The sequence below is a fragment of the Phascolarctos cinereus genome, unplaced genomic scaffold, assembly GCF_003287225.1.
Source record: "Phascolarctos cinereus isolate Bilbo 61053 unplaced genomic scaffold, phaCin_HiC Scaffold_8;HRSCAF=390, whole genome shotgun sequence".
Lineage (NCBI taxonomy): Eukaryota > Metazoa > Chordata > Mammalia > Diprotodontia > Phascolarctidae > Phascolarctos > Phascolarctos cinereus.
Window position 1 is genome coordinate 57,614,826 of NW_027556291.1, and position 17,593 is coordinate 57,632,418.

General features: G+C 37.5%; 1 protein-coding gene and 2 pseudogenes across 1 annotated transcript in view; all 3 read right to left on the bottom strand.

Annotated features, from left to right (window-relative positions):
- Positions 1 to 17,593, bottom strand: part of LOC110203668 (uncharacterized) — a 203,832-nt gene that overhangs the window by 122,626 nt on the left and 63,613 nt on the right. The gene's annotated exons all lie outside the window — the stretch shown is intronic.
- Positions 319 to 11,581, bottom strand: LOC110203796 (ubiquitin-like protein FUBI pseudogene; annotated as a pseudogene).
- LOC110203795 (small ubiquitin-related modifier 2 pseudogene) lies at positions 11,594 to 12,073 on the bottom strand (annotated as a pseudogene).

Below are 17,593 nucleotides of genomic sequence, written 5' to 3' on the forward strand. Positions count from 1 at the left end.
ATAGAATACCTTTTATTCAGAAATATGTTAATATTATTAAATTCTTTTATCTTAGATATCACATTGTCAAATAATATTTGCAATCAATAATTTTAAAAATTCTAATTAATGATTTTAGAAATATTTTCTAACAATTCTGTCTCTATTCTGGATATTCTTCCTGGCATGAGGGGAAGAAAGAAACTGAAAAATAGTAAGCCTCAGTCTGTATTCAAACAGCATCAGTTATTTCTTTGGAGGTGGATAGCATTTTTCTTTTCTTTTCTTTTTTTGGAGTCATAGCAGCTTTACTGGGGACAGACAGAAAGTACCAGGGGATCAGGAGTTGGCATTGGGGCCCTTCTTCTTTCCCAAGGTGGGCATTATGTTGACAAACTGTTGGTGGTACTGCATCCTCTTCTTCTTCTTCTTCTCCTTCTCCTCCTCCTTATTCTTTAAGGAGTCATGGACTTTACCTCCTAGCAGCCCAGTGGCCACTTCCAGAGTGGACAGAGGCTCCATCCCACTCTGCCCCAAGATGGCTTCATCCTCCAGAGGGGAGCCACCTAAAAGCAGGACCTGGTCCTCAGGAGCGATGCCCTCCAGGGATGCCACATGGGCCTTGATCTGGCTGATGGTCTCCTGCCCAGTCACCTTGAGAGTGTGCACAGCCTGCATGCAAACAGCTGCATGGTGGCGACTGTGGGGACACAGAAATGGTGGCTGAGGCCCAAGGGCCAGGGTTGGGATGGGGAAAGAATGACCCAGGTGATGGCCTCATGCCTCAGCCTCCTCCTTGGATAGCATTTTTCATGAGTCCTTCGGGATTGTCTTAGATCATTGTATTGCTGAGAAAAGCTGAGTCATTCACAGTTCTTCATTGTACAATATTGCTGTTTCTGTGTACAATGTTCTCCTGGTTTTGCTCACTTCACTTTGCATCAGTTCATGTAAGTCCATGATTTTTTCTGAAATAATCCTGCTTGTCATTTCTTATAGCACAAAAATAGACCATCACAATCTTATATCATACTTTCTTCAGCCATTCCCCAAATGATGGGTGTCTCCTCAATTTCCAATTCTTAGCCACCACGAAAAGAGCTGCTCTAAATATTTTTATACAGGTAGGTCATTTTCCCTTTTTTTGGATTTCTTTGGAATACAGATGTAGCAGTGGTATTTCTGGATCAAAGGGTATACACAGTTTTATAACCCTTTGGGTATAGTTCCAAATTGCTCTCTAGAATGGTTGGGTCAGTTCACAACTCCACCAGCAGTGCATTAACGTCCAGTTTTCCAACATCCCCTCCAACAGTTACCATTTTCCTTTTTTAGTCATATTAGTAGGTGTCAGGTGGTACCTCAAAGTTGCTGTTTTAATTTGCATTTCTATAATCAGTAGTGATTTAGAGCATTTTTAATATGGCTAGAGATAATTTTGATTTCTCTCTCTGAAAACTGTCTGTTCATATTGTTCGGCTATTTATCAAATGGGGAATGACTTGAATTCTTGTAAATTTTACTCAGTTCTCTATATATTTGAGAAATGAGGCCTTTATCAGAAATACTTGTGGCAAATTTTTCCCCCAGTTTTCTGTTTTCCTTATAGTTTTCATTGCATTTGTTTTGTTTGTGCAAAATTTTTAAAATTTGATATAATGAAAATGATCTATTTTATATTTTGTAATGCTCTCCATATCTTGTTTGGTCCTAAATTCTTCCCTTATCCTTATATCTGACAGGTAAACTATTCCATGCTCTCCCAATTTATTTATGGTATCACCCTTTATGTGTAAATCATGTACCCATTTTGACCTTATCTTGGTATACAGTGTGAGGTGCTGGTTAATCTTCAAGTTGATTCAACTTCACAGAACAAATCCCCTTAATAAAAGGATCTGTTCTGTAAAACTTGGACTCAGTCAAAAGGCCATACCAAGGACCTAGAAGGCCACATGTGACCTCGAGGCTACAGGTTCACCACCCCTGGACTCTATACCTAGTTTCTGCCATACTGTTTTCCAGTTTTCCTAGTAGTTTTTTTGTCAAATAATGAGGTTTTTGTTCCAAAAGCTTGGATGTTTGGGTTTATCAAACACTAGATTACTCTGGTCATTTACTATAATGTATTGAGTATCTAATCTATTCCACTGATCTACCATTCTATTTCTTAGCCAGTATCAGATTGTTTTGATAATTACTGCTGCATGATACAGTTTGAGAGCTGGTAGGGCTAAACCAACATTTTCACATTTTTTTCCATTGATTCCCTTGACATCCTTGACATTTTATTCTTCCAGATGAATTTTATTATTATTCTTTCTAGGTCTATAAAATAATTTTTGGTAAATTGGTATAGCACTGAATAAGTAAATTAATTTAGGCAGAATTGTCATTTTTATTATATTGGCTCAGCCTACCCAAGAACAATGAATATTTTTCCATTTGTTTAGATCTGACTTTATTTGTGTGAATAGTGTTTTGTAATTGTGTTCATATAGTTCCTGGGTTTGTCTACGCAGGCAGACTCCCAAATATTTTATATTGTCTATAGTTATTTTAAATGGAATTTCTCTTTCTATCTCTTGCTGCTGGACTTTGTTCATAATATATAGAAATGGTAATGATTTATGTTGGTTTACTTTATATCCTGCAACTTTGCTAAAGTTGTTGGTTGTTCAAGTAGCTTTTTCAGTTGATTCTCTAAAATTCTCTAAGTATACCATCATATCTGCAAAGAGTGATAGTTTTGTTTCTTCATTGCCTATTCTAATTCCTTTTCTTTCTTTTTCTGGCATTTCCAGTACAATATTGAATAACAGAGGTGAAAATAATCATGCTTGCTTCACCTCTGATCTTATTGGGAAGGTTTCTAGGTTATTCCTCTTACAGATAATTCTTGCTGACGATTTTAGATAGATACTACTTATCATTTTAAGGAATGCTCCCTTTATTCCTATGTTCTCTAATGTTTTTAATATTAATATTATTGTTTTTAACAGCAATGGGTGCTGCATTTTGTCAAAGGATTTTTTTGTATCTATTGAGATAATCATACGATTTCTGTTGGTTTTGTTATTGATGTGGTCAATTATATTGATAGTTTTTCTAATATTGAATCAGCACTTCATTCCTGGTAAAAATCCCACCTGGTCGTAGTGTATTATCCTGCTGATAAATTGCTGTAATCTCTTTGTTAATGTTTTATTTTAATTTTTTTTGCATCAATATTCATTAGGGAAATTGGTCTATAATTTTCTTTCTCTGTTTTGGCTTTATTTGTTTAGGTATCAGAACCTTATTTGTGTCTTAAAAGGACTTTAGCAGGACTTATTCTTTACCTATATTCCCAAACAGTTTATATAGTATTGGTATTAATTGTTCTTTAAATGTTTGATAGAATTTGCTTGTGAATCCATCTGGCCCTGGGGATTTTTGTCTTAGAAAGTTCATTGATGGTTTCTTCAATTTCTTTTTCTAAGATTAGGTTATTTAAGTATTCTATTTCTTCTTCTGTTAATCTATATAATTTATATTTTTGTAAGTATTCATTCATTTCATTTAGAATATCAAATTTATTGTCATAAAATTGGGAAAAATTGCTCCTAATAATTGTTTTAATTTGCTCTTCATTGGCAGTGAATTTGCCTCTTAATTTTTGACACTGGTAATTTGGTTTTCTTCTTTCCTTTTAAAAATCAAATTAACCAATAGTTTATCTATTTTGTTGCTTTTTTCCATAAAACCACCTTCTAGTTTTTTTATTACTTCAATGGTTTTCTTACTTTCAAATTTATTAATCTCTCCTATGATTTTCAAAATTTCCAATTTGGTGTTTAGCTGAGGGCAAAAGAAAAATTGAAAGAATTCATTGATCACCACCTGAAAGATATCCCAAAATAAAAACTCCTAGAAACATCATAGCCAAATTTCAGAGCTCCCAGGTCAAAGAAAAAGTACTGCAGGCAGCTAAAATAAGAAACAATTCAAATATCATTGAGCTACAGTCAAGATTACAAAGGATTTGACAGCTTCCATATCAAGTAGTTCAGGCTTGGGTGGGGAATATAGATTCTTTGTCTAGTTTGCCCAAGGCTGGGGATGGTGTGGGTATAGGGACAGTCTCTCTGGCCAAGAGTGACACGATGTCACTCTCAGCCCCTCATTGGGCTGAGAAAATACCTTCTTGAACAGGTACTTGAACACTCCTCATTGGAGTGAGCTCACTTCTCTTTGTAAAGTCCACCTCTCATTAATGGTAAACTAATCAGAGTTGATTGCCATCCTCAGGAACACCCCTCTTCCAAGGGCATATAAGCTAAAAGCCTGCTGCCATAACTGCCTTTAATATTAGAGAGTGATGCAGACCATTTATTAAAAATTCAGGCATTATTAATAAAATGATTAAATTACCCCAAAATTATGTCTCTTAAACGTTTTGAACACCACAGTTTTCATGAATGATGAAGGAATCAGAGACTTACACCCTAGATTTTTATCAAAAAACTTTGCTAGGGCCCATGTGGACAGTTTCTCCACATTGGGAGTTCTCTGTTAAGACTCTGGCTGTGATCTGACTGTCCTTTTTACCAGTAATTAAATTTTATCTGGAAAAGTTTATATGTTCTATGCCTATCTGTTTTTAATGCTCTGATTTTCACTGTCACCCAGCATGGGGTCCTCTCAGGCTACAGGGACAGATTTTACAAGCAATTGAAACTGCTGAAGAGAGCTTTGAAAAGAACTCATATTTTTGATATTTCAGGGTAATCCAGCAGAAGTGAGATGCCTGCCACCTGAGGAATTTTTGGGGTACATTTTGAAGTCAAAGCCTGGCCATTTCAGTCTTCTTTTTAATTTTAAAGACTTAATAAGCAGATGTAGTCCAAAATTTTAAGCAGGTAGTTCCTTTTTAAAAAATTTTTTATTAATTTATTTTTAGTTTTCAACATTCACTTCCATAAGCTTTTGAGTTTTAAATTTTCTCCTCCTACCTCCCAAGTTTCCTCCCCAAGAAGGCATGCAATCTAATATAGGCTCTACAGATACATTACTATTAAACATATTTTCACATTGGTCATGTTGTAAAGAAGAATTAGAACCAATAGGAAGAATCACAAGAAAGAAGAAACAAAACAAAACAGAAGAAAAAAAAGAGCAAATAGTATGCTTTGATCTACATTCCAACTCCATAGTTCTTTCTTTGGATGTGGATAGCATTTTCCATCATGAGACTTTTGAAGATGTCTTAGATCCTTGCATTGCTGAAAACAGTGAAGTCTATCAAAGTTAGTCATCGCACAACATGGCTGTTGCTGTGTACAATGGTCTCCTGGTTCTGCTCACTTCACTCAGCATCAGTCCATACAAGTCCTTGCAGGTTTTTCTAAAGTCAGCCTGTTCATCATTTCTTATATCACAATAGTATTTCATCACATTCATATACCAGAACTTGTTCTGGCATTCTCTAATTGATGGGCATCCCCTCAATTTCAAATTCTTTGCCACCACATGAAGAACTGCTATAAATATTTTTGTGCGCATGAGTCCTTTTCCCTTTTTTATGATCTCTTTGGGATATAGCCCTAGAAGTGGTGTTGCTGTGTCAAAGGGTATGCACATTTTATAGCCCTTTGGGCATAGCTCCAAATTGCTCTCCAGAATGGTTGGATCATTTTACAACTTCACCAACAATGCATTAATGTTCCAATTTTCCCACATCTTTTCCAACATTTATCATTTTTCTGTTTTGTCATGTTAGCTAATCCGATAAATGTGATGTGGTACCTCAGAGTTGTTTTGATTTGCATCTCTCTAAGCAATAGTGATTTAGAGCATTCTTTCAAATGACTATAGATGGTATTAATTTCTTCCTCTGAAAACTGACCATATCCTTTGACCATTTATCAATTGGAGAATGACTTGTATTTTTATAATTTTGACTTAATTCTCTATATAGTTTAGAAATGAGACCCTTATCAGAGGCACTGGTTGTAAAAATTCTTATCCAATTTTCTGCTTCCCTCCTAATCTTGGTTGCATTGGCTTTGTTTGTGCAAAGACTTTTCAATGTAATATAATCAAAATTATCCATTTTGCATTTAATAATGTTTTCTAGTTCTTGTTTAGTCATAAATTCTTCTGTTCTCCATAAATCTGACGGGTAAACTATTCCTTACTCTCTCAGTTTACTTATTATATCAGCCTTTATATCTAAACCGTATACCCATTTTGACTTTATTTTGGTATATGGTGTAAGATGTTGGTCTATGCCTAGTTTCTGCCATATTCTTTTCCAGTTTTCTTAGCAGTTTTTGTCAGAGTGAGTTCTTATCCCAGAAGCTGGGGTCTTTGAGTTTGTCAAACAGTTAAGCAGGTAGATTCATTAAGATACTTGGTTTCAGAGGGCTAGATAAACCAAGCCAAGCTGTGAAGTTACCAACTCTTGTAAAAACTGCAAATCTTGGGGCAAGAGTCAGGACTGAGTGTGGTTAAACCTCTGCCCATGAGGGCTTTGAGAGAAGCCCTCTTAAGGTTTTCAGGAAGAGGGAATTAGGCTAAATACAGGATTGGGTATGGTACTGAAAAAATTTGCTCTGAGAAGAGCAGAAGTAGGTAAGTAAAAAAGCAGGGTCCAAGCTCTCCCAAGCAAGTAGTTTTATCTCAACTTTGCCTTCCATCTGTCTTTGTGTTTTGTCTTTGTCTTTAGGATATGGCCTATATTTTCTGGGAGGGGGGACTGAAAAAGCAGGTTATCATGTTTATAATGTTTAAAAAGGGACAATTTTTAAAAACTTTCTTTCTGCCTTTTGATTGTGAATTTGTAGTTTTGGAGGTGAAATCAGAAAAGGTCTTTTTCTCTCAGAAATCCCATAAAACTGGTTTGAGTAAGTGATGCTAATTAAGTTAATTACCTACTTAAAGCCACTTGGCAAAAGGAATTTTTGGTTACTCCAAATTTAGATGAATTCAGATGTAATTGGATCCCAAAGCCAAAGTTTGTAGATTATGTTCAAATTAAATCTACGGGACTATCTTTGTCACCTCTCCCCCAATATATCTAACATCAGTGCAATGTGTTTAAAACTGGAAAAAAATAAGTTGTTTTTGTCTTTAAAACATTTGTATCAGAGCCTTAAACACATTAACAGGATTTTTACTGAGCCAGTCTCTAACTGAGAGGTGATCTGTGGATTCTTTCGATGACCATTTTACCCTCTGGTTCTAGGGCCTCAGGGCAGTTTTCTTTGATGATTTCCTGAAAGATGCTTTCCAGGCTCTTTTTTTCATCATGGAAGACCCTTAATTCTTAAATTATCTCTCCTGGATCTATTTTCCAGGTCAGTTGTTTTTCCAATGAAGTATTTTACATTTTCTTTAATTTTTTCATTCTTTTGATTTTGCTTGACTTATTTCTTGATGTCTCATAGAATCATTAGCTTCCAATTGTCAAATTCTAATTTTCAGTGAATTGTTTTCTTCAATTAACTTTCATACCTCCTTTTCCATTTGGCCAATACTATTTTTTTGTGTGCGTGTGAGGGCAATTGCGGTTAAGTGACCTGCCCAGAGTCACACAGCTTGTGAGTGTTATATGTCTGAGGCTGGATTTTAACTCAGGTCCTCCCAACTCCAGGGCCAGTGCTCTATCCACTGAGCCACATAGCTGCCCCTGCCAATACTACTTTTTAAGGACTTCTTATCTATAGTTAATTTTTGTCCTTCCTTTTCCAAACTATTGACTCTCTCTTGCATACCTCTCATTTCTTTTCCAAAATTTGCTTCTACCTCTCTTATTTGATTTTTTTTATTAATTTATTTTGATTAATCAACAATCACTTCTATAAGCTTTTGAGTTTTAAATTTTTCTCCCTCTCACTCACTCCCTCCCTCCCTCCCCAAGACAGTGCACAATCTGATATACATTCCCATTAAATATATTTTCACATTAGTAATGTTGTAGGGAAGAATTAGAACCAATAGGAGGAACCACAAGAAAGAGAAAACAAAACAAAAGAAGAAAAAAATAGTAAGTAATATGCTTTGATCTGCATTCAACCTCCATAGTTCTTTCTTTGGACATGGATAGCATTTTCCATCATTAGACCTTTGAGGATGTCTTAGATTCAAGTCTGTGGGCTAATAGCTCCAGGAGCAGTGCTGCTACTGCTTCTGCTGCTGCTACTACTGTTCCTCATTCAGTTGCTCCAAAAGCCTGTTCCTGGTTTGCTGGTGCCAGGGCTATATTGCACACCTTGTAGCTCTGTGCTGGACTGCTTCTCTCCCACCCAGTTCCGACGGACCCCTCCAGCTGACCTTCTAAGTTGTCTCTGGTGTCTATGGGATAAAAAGACTGGAAACACGCCACTGGAAACATGCTGGTGATTCAGTCCCCAAAAGCCTGCTCTGGCTTTGCCCAGGCTGGGTCTGTGCTGTGTCTTCTGCTCTGGATGCTCCTCTCTTAGGCTGGTGCAAGAGCCCTTTCCCGTTGTCCTTTCAGGTTGTCTTGGGCTGGAAATCTGCTTATCTCTGTCTCTTTGTGGGTACTGTCACTCTACAGTTTGTTTAGAGTCACTTTTTAGAGATACTTGAAGAGATTTGGGGTAGAGCTCAGGCAAGTCTCTGCTTTCACTCCACCATCTTGGCTCCCTAATGATATATTTTATACCAGGTTGAATTTATACTCTAGGAAAAGACCAAAGGAAGAAAAGGGTATTGAGTAAATTTTTAAAGGCCTGATAAACTTTGTTATTGTGATAAGGCTAATATATATATATATATATATATATATATATATATGTGTGTGTGTGTGTGTGTATGTATATATGTATATATATGCATGTGTATATATATATATTATATATGTATACATACACACACGCATATATATTAGAAAAACTGAATCTCCTCCCTATTTTTGACTGGGGGGGGTGGTACTTAAGAATTTGTTAATTATTGGGAATTTATTTTGTTTTTATGGAACTTTTGGGATTTATTTATGATACTTAAAAACATTTTATACCAACTTAATTTTGATAAATTCCAATTGTAAGCATTTATTTTTGCTGTAAGGTTTAATACAAGAGAGATAGCTGTCAGTTCAGATGTTTCCAACTAATTTACTTCATTAGATTCTAATGACTTCCTTTTAACATCAGGATAAATTTTAAGCTGTTTTTAAGAAAAGGAAATTCTTTTAGGAAGGAATGCTAAGGTAAAAAAATCTGTTGTAAAAGACTCTTGTGTGATTTTTAGAAGGCCTACTAAATTTTATTTGTAAGCTAATTTATTGCAGTAATTTGACTTTATTGTTTGAGGAGAAAGCTCTTTTGTGACCCTGAATATTCTTTTTGGAGTTTCATTCTTGGGTTTGTTGTGTCCTTGGACTTTGTTTGTTGTGTCCTTTTAAATGGGTGCTTTAAGAAAAGTCATGAGCAGCTCAATGGAAACAACATATGATATCTAAGACTAGTAAATATCTGTCCCTGGGAATAAGGTACAGAAGTTACCTTGGGAAAGCTATGATTGGACTCTTCTTAATTCATTTCCCCATACAAGAAATTTGTCCACATATTTCCATATGCTAGGCTACTTATAGTGGTATAGACCTTGAGGACCAGTTTTGATGACGTTATAATCATGTCCTTGCTTATAACTCTCATAGTAAATTTCTATTGTCAGGGTAGACAAAGAATGGAAGTTTGTTATTGCAATACTGAATTTATTAGTTATTCAATTGATAGTAAGTCATCTGAATTACTCTAATAAGCTACAAGTGGGAAAGATCTTGCTGTTTTGATCAGAATTTATAGTCATTCCATGGCCTAACAAATAATTAAATTAGTGCTTGAACTTGTTGTGTGTATAAGATTCAGTTCCTAAAGCTTCTCATTCTTTCAAAGTGATATGAGTATAATTAGACAAAGGTAGAGAAGCTTGTGAAACAAAGATGTAAAACCATTAAGTTGTCATGTTAAAGTCAGGAACCTCTTTTGTTTATGTTTTAAGGAATAGGATTTCAATATAGTTAGTAATGTTAGTGACGAGTAGTAACTTATGAGCTATCTTGTATTACCTTAGTGGAAAATCTGATTTTACTTATGTTTGTTATCTAATCTAAGATCAGAACCTGTGTGTGTAGAGCATATCCTGAAATGCATGAGAACTGCTTGTCACCTTAAAGATATTCCCATTGTTTAAAGGGACTCTGAGAGCAGTAGTCTGTTTATATCCATTTGAACATGGTTAATAACTGAACATGTTTTACTGTAGACAATGTTTCATATAAACTGTTCTCTGTATACAATTTGGGATTGTTATATTTACACATCCATTCCAAGTCTTTTGTTGTTTGTTATTAAGCATCTTAAAGCAAAATCATTTGTATAATGTTGCACCTAGGGATGAAAAAGCATCTACTTAGCATAAATACTAGTTATATCAAGATAAGTTGTGATTTCTATTGATGAATCTCTTACCATTACCAATGTGAAACTATAGTCAATTCTTGTTATCTAGGAAATGTGATCCTTGAGAACTGAATCCACCCCAAACTCTGATTATTTGAACTTGCTATGTAAGACCTTATGGGACTGTTAACTGATATTATTCTGAGTCTGACTCCAGGTATGATCATCAAGGAATGCTGTTAAATCAATGATCTGTGATGGCAGCAACCCTCTTGGGATTTACATCCATGAACTTCAGGTGGAGTTCTCATGGGAAAGGTTGGGAGAATGATTCAGCATGGAGTGAGGTGAAATTATCCTGACTCAGTTTCTCCAGTATAACATTTCTACTTGAATGGAAAATATCACACCTGACTGACTTTTAATTCTGGCTCAATGCAGTTGTCTATCTATATAACTTTTGTCTAGAATTGACATGAAGTTAGGGCAGCATTATTCTCTATGTCCCTGATTCTTCTTTTAAGGCAAATTTCTATAATCATGTATAACCTGTTAAATATGTTGTTGTACCCTACTTGCTAATATTTTATTTAAAAATATTTACTTCAATGTTCATAAGGTCTATTGATGCATGCTTTTTTTCTCTTTGCAGTCTTTCTGTGATTTAGGCAACAGCACCATATTTGCATCATAGAAAGAAATTGGAAGGATGCCTTCTTTTTGTCTTATTGCAAACTGCTCATATTATATTGAAATCCCCGGAACGTCCTTATTTTTACTTCTTAGTTTCTGTGACCTTTTTTTTTAAAACAAGAAGTTTATTTAAACAACAAGATGTTTGACTTGGAAGGGAAAACTATCTAGGATCAACTTTTTATAGCAATTTATCCCTGCTGAGAAACAGATTGCCCTACATGTAACAGCTAAGTATAAAAAAGTTATAAAATTGTCCTTAGTTTTACAATGATAAAAGAAAAACATTGAAATTATCCAATCAAGCAAGGTATGCAAGTATTTGTTGTTGTTGTTGTTGTTGTTGTTAAACAGTGAGAGCAAAATAACTTACTGGAATATGAAGATAAAAGTTGAATGAGCATGCCACTAATGGAGAAAAGGGATATTTTCATAGAACCAGTTTGTTTTTTCCCCTCCCTATCTCCATTTGATGTTGATCAAAACATACCATCGGCCATTTAGTTAAAAAAATACGCATTATGCCTGTATACATACACCAGTTACTTTATGTACAATAAAGGAATGGGGGAAGGGAATCAAAGAAGAGAGAAAACTATACTGCAGTAGTCAGGATGTGGATGAACCAAATCTTGGTTTTCTAATTGTGAATGTATTGTTTTCCTTGGGAGCACAGTTCTAGAGTAGAGTTGCATGTTCTCTTTTTAGTAAGCGCCTCCTGTCTGCTGCTGGAATACATCAATTGTATCTTCATCCTCCATTTCCAACTGTGCAGGTGTGTCTGTTTCATTGATTGGTCACCCATCAAATCGGAATCTGATCCACCTCATTGACAAACCCTGTCATTCGCAATAGGCTTTCATTAGTTAACTAAGTGCTGTGTGCTTCTTAATCTTAAATTGCACCACAGAACCATCTTGCCCTGCCACCTTCAAATTAATATGGTCGTTGTTTTCATTCTTGATGCCTCCCTTCAGCTTTTCATTGGCCATGATGAGTCTGGGGGGTCTCTTCAGCCACTGCTTCACAAAAGAGGCACCAGGATGGTCTGCTCCAAGGGAATGGGGGGAGAAGCAGCAAAGACAGGGGCAGGAGCAGGAGAAGGAGGAAGATGATGGTGGTGATGGTGAGGAAGAGGAGGAGAGGAAGGAGGAGGAGGAGGATGAAGAAGATAATGGTAGTGATGGTAAGGAAGAGGAGGAGAAGAAGAAGGAGAAGGAAGAGGAGGAGGAGGACAAGGAAGAGTGACTTTTTCTAATTAAGATATCAAATCTTACCTTCTGCAGGTTCCTTCAAGCCCCATCTAATTGAAGTTTCTTCTCTAAAGTGTTCTGCTTTCTATTCTCTATGTATCATTTATGTACCTCTTTGTTTATATGCTATCTCCTCAATGAAATTTTTGAGCTGTTTGAACATAGTAATTGTGTATATTTACCTATCTTGGAGAGAGTGAATTATTCTAAGGAGTGTCAGTAAAGATACTTGAAGCAATTACTCAATTTAAACTTAATTTATCTTTCAGATCTGAGCTTTGGCAGGGAGGTGATCATGAAAATGTAACCCTGGTTCCCAGGTTCCCTCTCCTTAAAGTATTGCTATGGAAGATTCAAGCAGATCCTAACCCAGAATTAACAGGTTTGGTAACATCTGCTTGAACTTGCCTTTGGAGATTTCTGAGCACTGAAATCCAGAAGAGAGGCATCTGCCTTGTATCTCGGCACAGGCATGAGGAAGTGCCACTGGAAGGGTTGAGTCAGCTCTGATTTCTACACACTGACTCTCCTGTCTGTCTGGGATTCTGGTGGGATACAGTGGTGGCCCCGTGGAACTTAGAAATGATGGGATATTTGCTATTATGATGCTACCATGTTTCCTGTACTCTCTTAGAGGAGGAAGAGATAGGAGAGAACAGAGGTCTGAAGCCCCCAGATAGAGTCAAAGAAGTATGTATTCATATGGGCCATTTTCTTTCCAGTTAGGATCCTTCTCTTCTCTGAATTGTTACATATATTCTATTTCCAAGTGTAAACAAAGAACACATATTGCACATCCAATACTTGTCTGATATGAATAAAGGTGGTGTACATCAAGATTTTTGGAGCAAACATTACTTAGAAGTGTCTACAGAATAAACCCAGAGAAATCAACAGAATTTCATTTAATAATTTTAAACCTTGATAAATAATTAAACTTGGAGAAACATCCAGAATGCCGAGGGAAACGATGCAAAAAGACAGAGGTGAAGGAGGAATCAGAAACAATGGAATCCACTGGCACAGTGGATAGAGCACCAGCCCTGGAGTCAGGAAGATCTGAGTTCAAATCTGGCCTCAGACATTAGTTGTGTGACCCTGGGCAAGTCACTTAACCCCAACTGCCTCACTAAAAAAGTGTTTGATAAATACTAACACATACATTCCTTAGGAAAAAACTCCCTACTTGTTAAAAACCGCTAGGAGAATAGGAAGGAGTCAGAGAAATTAGGCTTAGACCAACAATTTTTACCATCTTCAACAAGAAATCATAAATAGATATGTAAACCTTATTAGTGAACATCAAACAATAAAATATTACAAGAAAGAAAGATCATATACCTATGGGCAGAAGTAGTCTTAAGCAAACAAGGGTTAGAGGCAATTTTAAATGATAAAACAGGTAACTTTGATTACGTGAAACTGAAATGCTTCTGTGTAAAAAAAAATCAATGCATCTCAGATAAGGGAAGCAATCAAATTGGGGGAAATCCCTTACATCATATTTCTCAGAATGTTTGATTTTGAAGATATGCAACTAACACACACACACACACACGTATGTATGTATGCAAAAATCCAAAGAGATTACTGATGAGAATTCCCAAGATACACCAAAATATTTGTAGTAGCAAAACTAAGTTGTTCCCCACCAATTTCAGAATGGCTAATGGAATTGTGGGACATGTTTGTCGTGGAATATACTATGTGGACACAAACAATGAAGTTGGAGAATACATAGAAACATAGAAAGATTTACAGTATCAAATGAAGCCTGAAGTAAACACAACAAAGAAAAGAATATAAAGAGGGTTACTCTGATAATATAAAAGGAAAGAACAACCACCAAACAATCAAAAGTGAATGTTGCAAAATTCTACAGTCTTGGCATGATTCTAAAGAAGAAATACCAGAAGACACTCCCCTCTCCTGTTTTACAGAAGTGGCAGGTCTGCTATTGTGGTACAGCGTATATACTATCAGACATTTTGGATATATTGATGAATATCGTGGAATTTTCTTCTTTTTCATTTTAAAAACTATTGTTATATTGGATGTCTCCTGTGGAGGGGGAAGCAGAACTAATATTGGGAGAAATTTTGGTCATTAAAAAAAAGATATCCATATAATTCTGTTTTAACAAATGTTAGCCCCTGTTCAGAGATTGGATCGGTATAACTCACTGCAGTTCAGAACTCTTAAACCCAAGTGACCTACTAGCCTCAACATCTCCAGCAGCAAGGATTACCAGGGTGGTGGAGCACCACGCCTGGGCAACTTTATAGAGTTATTATAAATGACAGTTGAATTGAGTAGGGGAATATTATGAAATTACTGATATAAAAAAAAACTTTTTTGAAGGAAAAGGAAAGAAATAATATGCCATCATTGAAAGAGTGGTGGGTATGAACATGGGGTCTGTGGAAACACGGATTCAAATCCCATTTCTGACACTTATCATTAACCAGGGGTATGTCACTGGACTTTTCTGAGCCTCAGTTTCCCCAGCTTTAAAATAGAGATAATAATACATCCCAAGGAGGTTGTGAGAGTCAAGTGAGTGATGCATGAGTAGCCCAGACTTGAAGCTCTTAGCCCAATCCTCACTAACACTGGGGCAGGGAAGGTCCCAGGGGGCATCTCTTATATCTCCCCTTCAGTGTGCTAGACATAACCCTAAGGGCTTGGGGAAGTGTCATGACACATGACCTTCAACTAGTGCATTTCCTCCATAAACATCAGTTGATATCATTTAGCCCACATGAACTCCTTAATGTTCAGATATGTGTAACTAATGCAGTGGTAGAATTGGCAAAAAACTAACTTCAACCCCCAGAGTCACCCTGTAGTACACACAGTGTCCAAGAGAAAGTGGGCTCCAGAGCAGAGAACACAGGTGGCAAAGGGTTAACATCTACTTCCTTGAAGTCCTTTAGCTGGAGTCCTCAAGATATTCTCCTTACTTAGGGTGTAGCTTTTCTGCTGGGCTCCTTGTAAAGCCTTACCCCTGCTTGTCCTCATGGTGTGGAATCTGCCCTCTCCTCCTGATGCAGACACTCACTGCTGCCTGCTGGGACACTGCTAGGATATTCATGAAAAGTCCAAACCCTCTGTTCCTATAGCATTCACAAGGTCCTGCTTTGCTTAAGATGAAGAGGGAGAGGAGAGGAGACTGAGAGGATGTACCTCCTTCCCTCCTTCCCAAGTGATTCCTTCTGAAGGACTTGGCTGGAGGCTTCTACCAATGAACTGCTAGAAACTGAAATGCCCTGATCCCAAACTAGCTCTGGGTTTTTCAAACCTGCCAGGGATGTGAGCACATTTCTTCACCACTGAATGGACGTCCTGTCACACTTAGCAAAAATGCCAGAGATGATGCCCAGGTCTGGTTCACATCTAGTTCACACTTCTGGATTTCTCATTCAATATTCATGGATTCTTACTTACGGAAGTAAGACTGTAGTGCCAATGTGCTGTAGAGGGTGGGGAGATTGATTGATTAACTTAATCCACACCCAGTGTTACACATAGAGGATGCTTTACTAGCCTTAAAGCTGTAAGGACTGGGAACCACTTGGCTCAGACAGCCTTAGGAGGGAGGTAGGGCACCTATCCTTAGCCTGTTTTACATTTCAAAAGCTGGAGAGATGAAGTGACTTCTAAGGTGTGCTGGTAAATGTTTATCAACTGGCTCTTGGGGGCGGTGCTACAAAACATGCTTAAGCTTGATCTTCTTTATGAACATTTCTACACCACTCTCTTAAGTCTTGACAATTAATGAAACAACAAAGGTAGCCCAGAATTTTAGCATTTCCTCTGAGTGGGAGAGAAGTATGTAAGGATCTCAGGGGAAATGTCCTAAATTTTATCTGGTATCTTCCAAGGGAACATGGCAAGTTCATGGCCTGGTTGTCTGCCTGGACAGGAAGGGAAGCATGGCTTGGCATGTGGCTGGCTAAATACAGTGGGCTGGGTGACTTTGTGCTTACTCGCCAAGGGGGTTGGGTAGGGAGAATGATTCCACCATAAAAAGGATGAAGTCCCCAAAGGTATTTTCTGTGGAGGTAAGGGGAATGAGTGTTGAGACTGGTGAAGGGAAGCATTTACTAGTTGTGTGACTTAACCCTACCTCCATGGCCATCCCCAAACCCACTCCCTTTCCAGGCAGGTCATTTCCCTTCTCTGGGTCTCTTTTCCTCCATCTGGGCAAGTATCATAATACTTGCACTTTCCGCTGTGGAATTAGGGTGAGAGCTCTTACAGGGGTCTTGTGAAAATTAAAAGGAGCCATGAAAGGTTGTTTGTAATCCTTAAAGCGCAAAAGATTTGCAGTGTTCTGTAACATCCAGAAATTTTCTTCAGAAATTCAAGAATTTAAGCATATATTTTACCTAGGGACAGACTTATTATGGGCATCTGGCTAGGAGGTGACCATTGAGTCCTTGAATGAGATGATGCATTCCATGTTTGTTCCTTCTCCTGACTCAGTTCTTTTAGCCACAGCTAGTTTATATACCTTCTTTTATATACGGTTCTGCAGTTAGAGCTCTCTCTCTCTCTCTCTCTCTCTCTCTCTCTCTCTCTCTCTCTCTCTCTCTTTTCTCTCTCTCTTCCCTCCATCTCTCCCTTCTTCTCTCCCTTTTCTCCCCTCTCTCCTCTTCTCCCCCTCTCCACACACACACAAACACATACACACACACATATATGTAAGCATGTATGAGACTTGAGATATATTTGTTATCTCCCATTAGACTGTAGTACCTAGGAATTTAGGTCTGTGCCCAGTTGGCTGCTCAGAGCAAAGAGAAAAAGAAGCCCCCTCCTCCTATTGGCTGATGGATTGTCATAATGCCAGCCTCATAAGGAGGTAGCACCAGCACCAGCAACTCAGGATATAAGATTTCCTTGGTAACAGAGGAGTCGCCATGACAACCAGAGATAGGGCCCCTCTGATACAGCTTTCAACAACACTATTCTTCCTCAGCAGGGCCTCTCAGCCTGAAGGGGGAGGGGGGCTGCAGCCTAGAGCCTGTATTGGGATCCTATTCTGCTCCAAAGACTTTGCCAGCATTCCCCTGTTCCCCATTCCCCCATGACAAAGACTAAAGATATGGTAAAAATCCTCAGGAATTATAAGAAGAGCATATTAATCCTTAAAGTACTCCCTTAGCACTCCTTCCCCACCAGCCTCCATATTCCCAAGAGAGAGGGATGTACCATCTGAACTGTGGCTTCCTGACTAAGGCCTATGTTGACTTT